The sequence below is a fragment of the Leopardus geoffroyi genome, chromosome C2 (assembly GCF_018350155.1).
Source record: "Leopardus geoffroyi isolate Oge1 chromosome C2, O.geoffroyi_Oge1_pat1.0, whole genome shotgun sequence".
Lineage (NCBI taxonomy): Eukaryota > Metazoa > Chordata > Mammalia > Carnivora > Felidae > Leopardus > Leopardus geoffroyi.
Genome location: NC_059333.1, coordinates 79,488,977 through 79,504,884, shown reverse-complemented (window position 1 = coordinate 79,504,884; position 15,908 = coordinate 79,488,977). Strand labels below are relative to the sequence as shown.

Genomic DNA, 15,908 nt, shown 5'->3' with positions numbered 1-15,908 from the left:
GATCACTGGATTTAGTCAGGTCTTTTGTGGGGTTTGCCTTGACACAAACAGGTCTCACTGCTGTGTTGAGCTTCTGGCTCATACCTGATGTACTTTGCCTTTGTCCCGGTGGAACCCACGCTAAATAATGGTTAGATGCAAGGGCTCCGGAGTTACAATCCTGGCTCCATATCTTTACTTTTTAAGCTTACACAACTTATTTGACCTTCCTCTATGCTTATTTTTTGAGAGAGGAAATGATCTCCACTTCATAGCGCTATTGGGAAGGTTGGATGAGATAAATGCTTAGCACAGTATCTGTGACATAGCAAATGGCCAATAAATGGTAGGTCTTATGATTAAGAATAGAACAATCAGTAAAATTTAATGAAAATGAACCTGCCTTATGTTTTCCTCTTATCCTAAAAATCACATATCTCTCTAGAGTTGCACCTGAATGGTTGGCCTATTTTATGTTCTTTCTTTCTTTGCTTTTCTTGGGGGCATTTTCACAATCATTACGTGAGTTGACCACATTGTAATCTACTAGTTCTGTCTTCTAGGTCGAGTTCCCTGAGAAGCCATATCCTGCCCATACCTCAAAACTTAATGCAGGGCTTGGCAGATCTGGCACTTTAGGCTTGATTAAAATGGTTTCTGAATGTCCTGGTGACTGATCAGGGTGTCACATGCAGGGCCATTCCAATATGCAATGTGGTAATGCTGGGGTAGAGTCCTAATTGCTGGAGTCTTACAAATGCGTTTTAATTTCTTAGAATTCTTCAGTGTCTTTTTAATCTACCATCCCCTCCCTTTACAGGTTATTGCACAAGTAAACCCTTGTACTTTTCTCACTCCTGTAAGGGGCCCCGAGCTATTATTCAGTTCAGTTGAACTGTGGCGTTGGTCTTGTTCTGTGGTGGGTACCTCTATGGCAACTACACATTCTTTCTCTTTCTAGTACCTAAGAATAAAATAAGGCCTTCATTTTGGATTTCTCCCTTTCATAGTTCCAGAAGCTCAAATAATGGGGTCTTTATTTTAAAAGTGTCTTCATGAGTTGGAAAAGAAAGGGAGGAGGAGGTTGATGTTTGTTTCCTTTCTCTTCTTTGAAATACATGAGTAAAGATAACTCTTCACAGATCCGAACTATAGCAAAAACTGTGTTTGTTGGATTCTGGAAACATGTTTTTAAATCTAAAGCAACCCTGGGCCAGGAGGAGTGAAGTGGCAACAACTTCAGCAGCCGGTGGTGTATTTTTAAGAGCTGTGTCCCTCGACGGAAGGAGATACTGGGAGCAAACATCTGGTCTAATTCCTGTGCCTTCCTTTACCAGTTCTCAAAATGGCAACAGGTGTTTCTTGGCTTTTTCATGTAGCGTGCAGTCTAGGTGGTAAAGTGGTATGTTCAACTCCTCAGTTTGCTTTTTGAGGAGTAGTGGGCTGCTACTGAAAAGGCTCTAACGTAGTTCCCACTGACCTGTCCTTCCTCAGAACATCGGTGGCCTGTGCCCCGTTCAAAGGACCTTGGCTAACATGTTTACCTGAATAAGGATAAGAGTCAAGAAGAATCAGAGGGAAGCCGGAGACTTGTAGAAGGCTTATTCTATTGTTGCTGATGCCACAATTTAGTAAAGTGTGGAGAATGGGTTCGTGATGGTTTGGTGTTCTCTTTTCTGCATGTATGTATGCAATGAGCAAAACAACAGAGGACATGAGAACTGAGAGAGCCCGATGTCAGTACTTCATGTGAGGGATTCTCAAACAGGTGCAGAAAAGTGAACTGATTTGTGCAAGATCCCACAAACCAATAAGGAGTGGATATCATCAATACCTTTTTAAAAAATTCTTATTTAAATTCCAGTTAGTTAACATACAGTGTACTGTTAATTTCATGTCTACAATTTAGTGATTCCACACGCTCATACAACACTCGGTGCTCATCACAGCAAGTGCGCCCTTTCAATCCCCATCAATATTCTTGAGCAGAAAGCTAGTCAGGTATGTGCGTACAGGTGCGTGTTTACTCCCACCAGACACTCAGACAAAATATCACCTCCGCTCCCGGCCAGTAAGTTTCTTGTCTGCCTCTTAGTTCTTTGGTTCTTCTGTAGAAACACAAGACTTTCTGTTAAACTGACTTCTTTATTTGGGGTAAACTGTTATATACTAAAAGCATCAAGATGGAAACCTGTATCTCCATATCTCATCTTTACATCCGATGGTGGTACACTTTACCGAGCTCGTAATTTCTCCTATTGCACACATCTCCAGTGGACTCTGTAATTTCTAGCTCGTAATTTAAAGCTACCTGTAATACCTCATCATCACTGTCTACCTGCCACTGTCGTCCTTGGAACTTGCCTCCCACCCCATCTGACTTGATGTACACATTTCTTCGGACACTTGTCACGTCCTGTGCTCTATTACAGTTAAGATCAGCTGTGTGCATTCCCCTTCTCTGGTAAGACAGGAACCCTGTTACTTGTGGGGAGTAGGTTCGTGTGTGCTTCTGTCTCTGGATCTTCCATTGCATCTGACACAATAGGACTTGGTATGGGTTACGCGCTCGGGGAATGTCTGCTGAACAAATGAAGGCAATTAGGGGGAAAAAAATTAAACCCTCAACAGTCTTTAAAACAATCCAGTGAATAGATTTACCAGAACTGCGAGGCCGTAGTTATTTTGACATTTTTACCTCCCACTTGCTGTTCTAAATAAAAGCAAAATAAAACCATAGGTTCTTCAAATGTCAAAAATGAATTCAGTGATATAAAGTACAATGGGTCACACTGACTACTTTTGATTAACTTGCTGCTAGTGAGAAGACATGTGTACATGACTCTGCTTTTCTCAGAGGAGCAGTGCCTTTGTTCTGTTCTGAATTCGTGGGGAAAAAGAGGAGTTGTTGATAAAACAAAGATCTTGACTTTGTCTCAGATGGGAGACAAAGAAGGTATTATGGAGATTAGGAAACAAAGTATCTGGATTCTTGTACATGCGCTGCCTCTGTCTAGCTGTGTGTCCTTCCACCCGTCCCTTTCTGGGCCTTAGTCTCCCCTGATGTCACACAAGGGAGCTGAAGTAGTTAATTGCCAGTGCTTCCATCCCGCCTGGAATTCCAGGCTGGGGTTGAAGAGTAATTCCTTCCGATGACATATGGCCCAACCTTCAGCTCTTAATTGGCCCGCCATCATGATCACAAGTACCTGATTATTCACACACTTTTGAATATATGAATTGCATAAAGCTGTTCAGTGATGGTGAAAATTGAGTCCTAAATATTCTATCAGATGTATATGTAATGTAACCTATTCAGGATCTCATTAGGGTGTAAAATGATATGTGAAATATGCACCAAGCGAGAAAGACTTAGAACATTATGATAACGGAGTAATACAATTTGATTTTTATGAGTTAAGGATGATGGTATAATAAGAGCTTCAGTTCTATGAAGCCCAGAGCTGCAGTGTGTACAGTTGTGTCTAGTAGGGAAAAGCCATGAGAATGTGTTGTTTTCATTCTTGTATGCCTATGTTCACAGAATCAACTATTTCACTCAGACCTGGGAAACAAAGCCGCTTATTAGCCTCTTTGTTCGAGTCATTCTGACTCGTCACCCACACCGTTCATATTTATGTTCATGCATATTTCATTATTCTTTTGCCATGCTGGTGCCACAAAGAGAAATATTTGTGTTTTGAAAAGGTACCCAGAATCCCCCAGTTTCTCATCAGAAAAAAATAAAACCACTTACCTCACATAAACTCACTTCAGAAAATGTGAATGCAACACTGTTGCCCAAACCACTTTCTCCTTTGAATGCCAGCTGTCCACACCGCAGCTCTACTGACCTTCTACTTCCAGCGCCTGAGACCTATACCACCTCCCAGGCTGCTGGGGCTGGTGTGGGCGTTCATCTGGCCGAACAGAACGGGCTCGTGTTCTCACTCTGCTATCTGGGACCTGGATTCTCCATCTACCACTCAGCAGCTCTGTGAATGCTGGAGAGATGTTTCATTTCTCTAAGATCCTAATTTTCTCATCAGTAAGAGAGGAACGGTTATGGGGCACCTGGATGGCTCAGTCGGTTAAGCGACCAACTCTTGGTTTCGGCTCAGGTCATGATCTCACAGTTCGTGAGTTCAAGCCCTGCATCAGGCTCCACAGCTGGCAGTGCGGAGCCTGCTTGAGATTCTCTCTCTGCCTCTGCCCCACTTGGCGCTATCTCTGTCTCTCTCAAAATAAATAAATAAACTTAAAAAAAGGGGAAAGAATAGTTATATTTATGTTATGACATGGCTAGACTTATGAGAGAGAATGCATAGATGGCGTTCAACCCCGGGACTGGCCCTTACTAGGTATGGGTTTACTTCCCTTCTTGTGGATAGCTGGGGGTCTCTTTCTTTACCTGATTTTTCTCTGTGCTATGCCAGCCCCAGAGGGTCTTCCACTGCATTGTTAAGGAGAGGAAAATGGCCTGCAGTCATCTTTCCAGATCCTTTCCAGTTCAGTGATGCCTCAAATCACTACCAGCAATCTCTGCTGCACTGTGATGTCCATTTCCTTGTGTGTTTCTTAGGCTTTCATAATCTCCTATGAATGGAGCGTCGGATCTGGAGGACCTGGCTTCCAGGCCTAACTCTCAGAATATCCTACTAGTTGACCCATGCCAAATGATTTCCTTCTACTTATGTATGTATGTATGTATGTATGTATGTATGTTAAGTTTATTTATTTATTTTGAGAGATAGAGAATGAACAAGCAGAGGAGGGGCAGAGAGAGAGGGAGAGGGGAAAATCCCAAGCAGGCTCCATGCTGTCAGCACAGAGCCCAATGTAGGCTTGAACCCATGAACCATGAGATCATAACCTGAGCCGAAACCAAGAGTCAGGCCCTTAATGGACTGAGCCACCCAGGCCCCCGAAAACCTTCCTCTATATTTAAATGATAGTCCTATCCCTTAAGTCTCTCCAGAATTGCATCGATTGGGGTCATTCATTTCTGCCTCGGTTTATTGGATACTCAGTATTGAGGGCATCCATTTCTGTTTTCTTCCTTTTATGTGATTCAATGTTTTTATATTCCCATTGTTACTCCTGAAGTAGTAACCAGGTAACATTTCTGAGCCTGGCTGATCTAGAGGCCCTTCAAGTCTGAGCTTCCTTCTTGATAATGGCAATTCAGTACTTTCACTTAATATCTTAACATTTGCAAAGTTCCTTCATTTATTCATTAGCATTGAACTCTCACAAAAGCTCCTGGAGATGGGGATTCTTAGGTACATTTTAGAGATGAGGAAACAGGCTGAGAGATGAAATGGTTTGCTCCAGAGTCGTATAGCAGGTGCAGCATACCCTGGATTTCAAACAGCATCCTTCTTCTGGTCTAACGCCCTGGCCTTTCTTCTGAATGTAAATGGGACTCCCAGCCTGAGTTAGAAAGTCTGTATGCTCATTAGTACCTAAGCAAATCTGTCTTTCCATGCAGAAGAATGAGATGAGACTTGGGAGCATTTTCTTAAGCCTACAAGATCTGCATTTGTGTCCCTTTCTAATATATTCCTAACCTTAAATTCCTTCTTAAGCTCCAAGAACATTTTACTCAGTGTAGAAATTCACTGTTGCCATTGGCTTCTTCAGAGCTTAGCCGTGCACATTTCTTCATTGTGATTGGCAGGAGAGGTCCACTCAGTCCCTGAATGTACATTCTCTTGGACATGGTCTCAGGAATCAATCGCTATAAAAGAAAGTGCACTTGTAAAAAGCACCCGTGATTTTTTTTCCCCTTCCTTTGAATGCAATGCCATCTACCTTTACTAATCCACTGAGCTTCTCCGTACATGTCCCTGTCACTCAAAAATGTAAGAGAACAGCATGGTGTAGATAGAGCACTGGGCAAGTCAGAAGAGCAGATTCCAAAGCCACCTCTTCCACTAGTTAAATATTTCACTTTGGAATATCACTTCACTTCTCTCAACATCTAGTTCATCTCTTTTTTTTTTTTAATTTTTATTTATTTATTTTTTTTTTTAATTTTTTTTTTCAACGTTTATTTATTTTTGGGACAGAGAGAGACACAGCATGAACGGGGGAGGGGCAGAGAGAGAGGGAGACACAGAATCAGAAACAGGCTCCAGGCTCTGAGCCATCAGCCCAGAGCCCGACGCGGGGCTCGAACTCACGGACCGCGAGATCGTGACCTGGCTGAAGTCGGACGCTTAACCGACTGCGCCACCCAGGCGCCCCTAATTTTTATTTTTTTAATGTGTATTTATTTTTGAGAGAGAGGGAGAGACAGAGCGTGAGCAGGGGAGGGGCAGAGAGAGAGGGAGACACAGAATCCAAAGCAGGCTCCAGGCTCTGAGCTGTCATCACAGAGCCCGACGCGGGGCTCAAACTCACAAACCGTGAGATCATGACCTGAGCCGAAGTCGGACGCTTAACCGACTAAGCCCCCCAGGCGCCCCTAGTTCATCTCTTATGAAGGACCAAACTAGATCATTTCTAAGGTTCTTTTCAACTCCAGTGGTTGGTAAATTCTCCAGCATATTGGTCTCCTTCCTAGTTTATTGGAATACTATTGTTTATTCTTTTCATTTTGCAGGGAAATGCTTATTGCATATAAAGTTAGGAGGCTTTACTGATTCCACACCTACTTATGGAGTACCGACTATGCGCAATATGATGGAAGTGTAAGAGATGTTTGGAGGAGGGAGACATCCAGAAGAGGAAGCTGTGTATGAGTAATGATATGGCAGTTTGAAAGTACAAGTTTTGATGAGAATGGGGCATGGCTGAGAATTTATAAGGCATGGAGGTGAGCAGGTGGATATGAGGCTGTGTAGAAGAGTGGATCGACCTGAGTTTGGAGGGTCTCCACAATGTGTATTGCACACGCATGCACACACATATATCCGTGCCCCTTTTCAGGGTGTCCTGACTCTTGCTCTTTTTACTTTAGCAAGCAGCTAAGCCTGCTAAGATTACGTAGATTTATACATTTGAGGAGGAATCCCTTAAAAAAGACGGGGAACGTCAGGTGTACCAGAACCTTTGCTCCCATTAAGGGTATCATTTTGGGTTGTAAGAGTTAATCTCCCCTACTGGCTGTGACTTGCTGCAAGACAAGGATTTTTATATATTCTTTCTTGAATTTCTAACACAGAGCTCATTTCCACCATGGTTGATGCGCAGGAGTAAGTGCTTGTTGCATTGAATTGCTGCCTAAATTCCTAGGAAGGAAGATGGTAGTTTTTCACATACAGAATAACTAGGAGATTTTTTTTTTTTTTTTTAATGAGCTACCAAAATAAAAAAAAAAAAAAAACCGCAATGGAAAAATTGACAGCCTGGATCTGTAATCTAAGTGACCTGACAATTAAAAGAACTTATTACCGTGTTAGCCTGCCAGATGGATCTCCTTGAAATGCAGCGTGCGGTGCTTCTGAACACAATTCAAGTGCAGTCTTCCTTTTCTACCCGTTCCATGTTTGTTGCGTTTGGGAAAGAAGCAGTTTTATTTGAACTAAACCCACTCATCTCAAGTGTGTTTAATGACAGCAGGATGTGACAGATAAAATAAAATCCTACAGCCTCATTTGATGTTTGTTTTAATTCCAGACCTTAGTGAAAGGAGACAGGATAAAACAACGTGGTTCAAATGGAGGAGTTTAAAATAAATTATCTATTGTCACAAACTTATCTATTTCTCTCCAAGGAAATTTAAGAGGGCAGTTAATGTGAACAATAATGGTAGTTGTAGTTGAGATTTATAGAGTGCTTCCCACCTTATAGAGTGGATTTATGTCCATCTTATTCTACCCTCCCGGCAAGTCTGTGAGTTTGCATGGCCAGGAAATATTGTCTCAGCATTACACACAATGTTGAGTGAGTTGCCCCAAATTGTACTTCTAAAGTGGCAGAAAGGGGTCTCATTCTTGGTCCTGTTGATTTTGAACCCAGTGATCCCTCCACTGATCAGTGCTGGCCCACCACTCACACACGTGTGCAGTACGGTGGAGGCATCCTGCTCCTTAACTTTACCGAAACACGTACGCGTATGGAGTATGTGAATAAATACTCATCACAACATATTCCACCAATCAGGAGTATGTAGACTAGAACTTAAAGTGTTCTCTCAGTACGCACTCTTGTTTATTTCTGCTGCACACCCTTCACTGACTCCGTACTTTTTTCGTAATCAGTGTTTCAGTTTGTTATGCATCTTTCCAGTCTTTTAACAAGTACGTAAATACACACAGCTATGGGTATGACTATATAGGTCACATTTATTTTAAACATAAGTGTTATGATATTAGCTTCAATTTACTTTTGATTCTAGATCTTTTCATGCCAGTAAATGGGGATTGCACATACTGTTTTTAACACCTAGCCCGTACTCCATAGTATGGTCGTACCATCATGTGCTTCTTCTACTGAAGGGCATCGAGGGTAGGCATCCCTTTATTGTAAATATTAAGGTGGGTTTCCTCGCATGTGTATCTTTGTGTTTGTGTGAAGCTAGAATTAGGCATCCATAACTGGAACTGCTTGTTTTTTTTTTTTTTTTTTTTTGAGGTTTATCAAAAGTAAGTCTCAGCTCCCCCCGCCATGTTTTAGAATCCTCATATTAGCTCATGTTAGCAACCTGTCCTTCCACTTAGTTGCTTGGGGATGTGTTGTTCAGACCAATGCAGACACTTCTTTCAACAGATACTTGTGGCCAGGAAAGTAAATGTTGGGAAGGTTATTTTCCATGGCTCTGTGGTTTGGACACAGGCCCTCACCATGGAGGAAGAATAAGGTATTCTTGTGACAGTTTTCTTTACTTAAAACAGCCACACACTTCACTCAGCTAGAATAAGGTATTTAATACAGTAATAAAAAAATATCTACTGTAATTAAAAATGCGAATAGTGTAATGCACTAAAAAATACCTTTAGCTTATTCTTTGTTCAGAAACAAGGGTGTTGCATACTCAGGCTTGAAAGATATATGATTAAACCTTCTGTACTGACTATATGATCTCAAGGTCCAGAGAGTTAATTCTACCTCCCAAGCCTCCTGCCTCTTACAACCTTTCCTTGCTGTTTGGTACGGGAGGTAATCAAAAGGGGCTAAAATTTGAAAATGTGGCATGGAAGAGACGAGAGCTAATCTGAATGGTTCACGTGGTTTTTACAAGATTGAAAGCAGACATGAAAAATAAAGTCTCATTCCCTTTATTCCATTTTCCTTTTCATTGTGTTAAAAGACCTTATTATTTTTTTCTTTTTATTTCTTTTTATTTTTAATATTTTTTTAGTTTACTTATTTTTGAGAAAGAAAGCATGTAAAAGCTGATGGGGGCAGGGGCAGGGAGAGAGAGAAAGAGAGTGAGAGAGAGATGGAATCCCAAACAGCCTCCACACTCTCAGCATGGAGCCCACTGTAGGACTCAAACTCATGAACCTGGTAAGGGCATGACCTGAGCTGAAACTAAGAGACGCTCAACCAACTGAGCCACCCAGGCACCCCAGGCTTGGTTATATTTTTTAAACCATGATATGCCAGTGTGGTTAGAATCATGTTTGTCTAAGTTCTTTTAAAATAAAGAAATAGCTCCTCAGGTCTGTTGTAGTGAGGTTCTTTCAGATTGCAGGAAGCCAAGAAGTGCTCAGAGTTAGTTACCTCAGTTGACTTTAGATTATGAAAATTTATGGTAAGGATACAAAGAGAAGGAAGGAAGTCCAACCACCATGTCCACAGCCAGACAACGCAGCCACATGGAAAGTGAGAATATCGCTGAGGACATAACAATAGCTGATTTTGTCATCCCCTCAAAAGTAAACCCCCCGTGTTTCCTTATCCACTGGGTCTCCATTACTAGGGCTTAGATTCTCTCAGGTTTTCTTTCTCTTTCCAGTTGCTGCTCCTGGGTAGCGACCTTCTGGACAGGGCACTATGATTTTCGCTCCCTAACGTCCTCTCCTTCCTCGGAGCTTCTTCGTGCTACTCTGTGTATCTCTGGTTTCCCGTCCATTCCACTTCTGCTACCAGCCTGCTGCGCCTTGCCTTCAGATGTTCCAAACAATAAGGCCCCTTAATTGTAGCTGGTTCTTCTCCAATAAAAATTGGGAAGGAGTTCTTCCTCCAGCACATCTCCTGTTGCTGGTTTTGGTTCAGTCTCTCATCCAATTAATTGTGGCCAGAATTCAGAATTACCTGTTACAGAGCAGTGGGAAATGTATTTCTTTTAAACAGACAGACGCCCTTTTGAAGCTGTTACCTCAAACAGAGCTGTGGATGTGGTAGAGACACAACCTTTTATGTACCTTTTATGTAAGAGTGTGTACCAACCCAGAGTTACCAAAAAGAGACAAACAAAAACCATTGCCACTGGATGCAAGATAAAGGTCAGCAGAAAGGCTGGGTGAGCGTGCATTGTTGTGACTTCAAGGGACACAGCAAACAGTCCCCCTCCTCTCGACCCATGTTCAAGAAGCCATTGACAACCAGCCGAGTCAGGCGGATGGAGACCAAACTGTCAGTCCGGGGGCTGATAAAAGTGCCTTGGTTGACTGTGTAGGTTTGAGGTCAAGAGAAATTACTACATAGGTTTGCCCTCCTGACAGTGGTCAGCACTGGCCACCTGCAAGCCTCTCCTGAGGTGGGACTGCCCTAGCCACAAACAATTTGGAGTCTGGAAAAGCAGAGAAAAGCATGCTCTTGTGTAGGCAACGATTCTGAATGGAGGTTGGAAAGGAGCTGAACCATACGTGCCCTATTTCTGTCCTCAAAGTCGGCAATCAGTTAAGTCACTGGGCTGACTCCTCAGTAAGCTTCTCATCAGGAGAGGAATGTGTGAGGGACGAACAGCTTTATGAATATTTCTCCATGGAAGATCCCTCCCCATGGAAAACTTTAGAGCAGGGGAAGAACATCTCCCTTGCATTTAATGATAGTAGTATTCAGGGTGTTGATATGTGGGCCTAGCCTCCAGCCTGTTATAACCAAATAGGCTTCAGGGACTAGATAAAGGACTAGATAAAGGTGATGTTTTGTAAAGGCAAAGAGACTCCAGATGGCCAAAAGCAAATGACTAAAAGGAGGACACATTCTGTGCAAATGCAAGTGAGGCGATATGTACAGGTGAGGTCTGGGATGTAGCTGTCTGGGGGGATCTTAGAGTAGACATGAACAGTCAGTGGGATTGCAAGGGAGGAGTGGTTATGAAGTCAGGGTCAACTGAATATGGGAGATAGGATTTCTCCCCCAAGGTTTCCAAGTTCACAAATTCTTTAAGGTAGGGCTGTGTTCTTCTCCTTTTTCTAGTGCCTCATCCTTGGCTCTAGATCCATGTTCTGCTGGTACTTAGTTTCCACTATACTTTCAAAAGAATAACAATTCTATACCACTGTTGGGTAGCACCCTCGCCAGGCTTATGTTCACTGAAAGATAGTGTGGGCCACGTGATTACTCCTAGTGTTCACATATAAACAATAGCTCATGTGGGCTTGCCTCCCATGTTGGTATCACATCACAACCTTGTTCCTTTAGCTGCAATAAGATGTGCCTACTTTGACAGATTTTCAGGTGATTTTGTAAAACCATTTTGGCCAATCCAGGCGTTAGGAGGAATGCTTTCTGATGTGCAGTCTTTGTGAAATTTAGTTGGCATCTAACATGGAAAATTTCCCATAAGTCACGATGAATAAAGGAAATCACCATCATCAGTAAAGATTTATATTTCAAGTAATGTTCACACCGTAATGACTCTTTAAGGTAGATAAGGACACTTTTTTTGTACTTGCCTTTTTTACAGGTTATAAAGCTAACAGCCAAAGAGGTTTGGTTAAAACTCATAAAGTAAAATCCTCACAGGAGAAACTGGCTTCCTGGACACTTCTACATTGCTTGTACCATAACATCAAATGCCAGGTTCCTCACAGTTGGCCCTCCATACACAAACAAACCTATGCGTGTAAGGCAAGTAAGCTCCTGCCCAACACCAACCAAAACACCAACATCCCGTAGGATGAAATAGCAATACGCACAAATGCATCATACTGTACAAATATCTGATAAACAGAATTAATACAGCAATGTGCCCATTAGAAAGCAATTATGGGATATTATTAGAGCTTTGATAACTTTTAAAAGGTTTTATTCTATTTCTGTTCATTCAAAGCTAGTATTTCTAATAGCTCTCTTAAAATCCTGAATAGTATTTTTATTTGTTCATAAATATGTTGTCAAGTGTATATTGTGTCTTAGGTTGGGGAGAAAGAATTCGAGGAATCAAATAGAAATAAAAATGTATTGTTGGAAAACATATGGAAGTTCCTTTACTCACAAACTTCCAAACTTTTGCAGATATGGACAAAGCTGTTGGCCAGAGTATGCAAGTCATTTCTACCTGCTACTAAAAGGTGGTGTGGGCGGGAGATTATATACCGAGGCCCAGGGTTTAGAGACAAAGCAATTATGGAGTAGTTCTTAACCTGTATGTGAGAATGGGAGCCTTTGTAATGTAGTTAATAGAACTTTCCATATGATACAAAAGGATTAATAAGATTTAACTTTATATTCTTGGTGACTTCTCCACCAGCCAAGATCTCTGATGAAGAACAATTAGAAAATTATAGAATTGTGTTTCTTTTCAATCTTCCCTTACATGATTATAAGGGGCTTATGTCTTGATTGCTTCTCCTAATAATAAGTATGTTAGAATCTCATGGGAATTTTGGAATATCACGTATCTTGATTTTCACATGGAGGAGCAGGACTCCACAAACAACTTTTCTGTGCTTTGAGTCGTTTTATATGTAAAAGAATATTGTTTTGAAAATGAGCCTTGATGGTGATGGTGCCTTTTGAATCTGGGTCATATTTCATATGTTAGCTTTAATAGCTATTCAATGATCAGATTTTGGTGATATCACAGTCACATCTCTGAAAGTATTGTCTGTGTTATGGCTTCCTTCCTATTGCCATACATACCACATTCCTGGGTTTTTCTGCTGGGCTCAAAAAGTCATGCTCTCTCTTTATGTAAATTACACCAAGATTGCCACTAATCATATTCGGGAAGCTAACGATAATATATGCTTGAGTTATGGAGTTTTTTTTAATATCATGCCGTGAGATACGATGCCAAATCAGGTCTCTTTTTGCTTTTAATTAGTCAGCAACATTTATTTAATGCCTACTAAGCTCAGAGCAAGGAGAGTGGGGAGTGGAGAAGGGCAGAAAGTAGATCTAAACACAAATAGACTATCATCTCCAGAATAGCTTTCAGTGTCTTTATGAATACAGAAAACAGATAAACGAAAGGATTAAGAAAACTTAAAAGCAAAATCTAAATGAGTGCAAATTGGTCTGGTAAAAACTGAGTTATATAAATGCAAAGAGGATGCAAATTAGGGAAACTGGAAGTTCAGTGTCTAAAACTGCTCTCTTTCTACTTTTATTTTCATAATACTTCGCCATGAGAATTGTTAGAAGTCACAGCACCATACACTTCAGGGAGGAGAATTTCCTGGTTCAGTTGTACTGTTTAGAGAAGTGAACCCAATGCTTGGTACTTTCTGGAGAGTTGAAGCTGCAGTTTTCTGAGTCCCTGTTCATCTTTCCTCGTTATCATTAAAACTCCTGTAACCATGGGGCGCCTGGGTGGCGCAGTCGGTTAAGCATCCGACTTCAGCCAGGTCATGATCTCGCGGTCCGGGAGTTCGAGCCCCGCGTCGGGCTCTGGGCTGATGGCACAGAGCCTGGAGTCTGTTTCCGATTCTGTGTCTCCCTCTCTCTCTGCCCCTCCCCCGTTCATGCTCTGTCTCTCTCTGTCCCAAAAATAAATAAAACGTTGAAAAAAAAATTAAAAAAAAAAAAAAAACTCCTGTAACCTTGCATATGTCGCTTAACCTCTCTGTGCCTCAGTTTCCACATCTGTAACACAAAGATGGTAATAGGGCCTATCTCATAGGTTGGTTAGAGGAGTATTAAATGTGTAAAACTGTATTCTAGTCTTTGAAGCACCTTTTCCCCCCAGTAATTTCTTTGAGATTGAAATGCATCCCATAATGGATGTGATGAGAAATCATTGTGTTACAGATTAACTGACACCAACTATTTCTGTCTTGGTGGTAAAAACATAATAGTGAATCTTATGGACAAAGGCATCATACTGCGTGTGTAAAGTGCTTATTAGAACAGAGCCTGGCATACAATAGGTCTTGTAGAGTGATACTTTCATCATTGTCTGAATACCATATTTGTGGCGTATATTGGCTCCTAATCTTAGAGATGTGTGCAGTACGAGACACATATACTTGGAATTCTTGGTCTTTGGTTAAGTAAATAGGGCCTGGAAGAGTTACCAGTGACTTCACAACTGGTAAACAACAGATCTAGGTTATAAACTCAGGCTGTTTTATGTATTCTTCTTCCATCACATCCGAGTCTTACTATGTTGTGTGAACTTTGAGTACTAGGGTTGAGGGATAACCAAGGCCGGCGAGCTTCTTTCTCTGGCTGAACTGAAATGCCCGAAGAGAAGCTAGGGGAATGTAAAGACATAAACAGTAAGTCAGTAAGCAAAGTCAGGGAGTGAAATAGAATAAAAGGGGCAGATGCGGGGTATATGGAATAATGTTTGCTGGGAGGATCAGGTAATGCTTCTCAGAGGAGCTGACTTCTGAAATGACACCTCAGCATGAAACTGAGACCTCTCTCCTGCAGAACAATGAAGAAGCAGGAAGGAGCTTGAATCTTTAAAGAACTAGAGTGAGCCAAGGTGGGCCATGGGAATAGATGCCTTCAGTCCTGTGACAGGAGATAGATACTTGTGATTTTAGGCTTCAGATTGCCTATGCTGAGTTTTGTCTCGGAGGAGCAAAGAATCCGGGTGTTCTTTACCATACCTTTATAAGCTTGTGCTTTGGGGACATTCTTGCATTCTGAAGAGAGAGAAGTGAGCACACGGCATGTTTTCTTTTCTACATGAGTATGCTGAAGAACGGAGATATGAAATGATTTTTCCTAGTAAGTTTTCCAATTATCCTACAGTTCTACTGATAGCTAGTTGAGTCACATACTTACTCCTGGGTGTCAATTTTGGAGGGTTTTTAAAGGCTTAACATCTTCCAAGTGGAAATTTCCAATACTATGAATCCTTAAGTTGTAACTCTTCATAGTCTATGGATTTGTTCCATAAAAGAAATCATTAATGATTATTTTCTACTTCTGTGGTTCTTTAGTATTGCCTCTCGTGGTATCAGCCATTTAGAAATATCAATTCTCTCTTGAAATAGCCCATCAAATGATGACTCATGTCAAGCCAAGAGTTTATTTATGCCTCTTTTCATGATTAGCAACACCTGTTTAATCTAATCACACATATATATGTACACACACACACACATACACACACTGGTAATCTATTTATGTCCAAATTTATTTCCAACTTTTATTTCCAGTATTTGGTGCCTGCATACTTCATACTCATAACTCTAAATCTGGCTTCAGCTATGACATAAATCTTTCTAAGTCAGGCACCTTTAATGACATTAATTTAGGTAGAGGTAGTCTTTGGGGATCCTATCTGCATAATCATGCGTAATTTACTTTTTTACTGAACCCAACTTTTTTTATTTATAAAATGTGGAAGTTGAAATAAATGAATTTTCCACCTCTGTGATTTATAATGTCACTATCAATTTATCTACTGAGGAGCATCATCGAAATTGGTCATTGGTAGAAAGTGTTCAGTGGCTCAGAATCTGACAAAACATTTCACTTTTATGAAATTTCAGCAAATATAATTGAGCATCTTGTGTGTACCAGGCTCCATAATAAGAATGCAAGCATGTAAGACCTTTTTCCAGCAACCGGGGGGTGAACTTGGTAACTCAGAATTTTCTTATAACAGTTTTTTTTTTTTTTTAGAT

General features: G+C 41.2%; 1 protein-coding gene across 6 annotated transcripts in view; it reads left to right on the top strand.

Annotated features, from left to right (window-relative positions):
* LOC123611099 (LIM domain containing preferred translocation partner in lipoma) overlaps positions 1 to 15,908 on the top strand; it is a 680,366-nt gene that overhangs the window by 365,312 nt on the left and 299,146 nt on the right. The window lies entirely within an intron of this gene.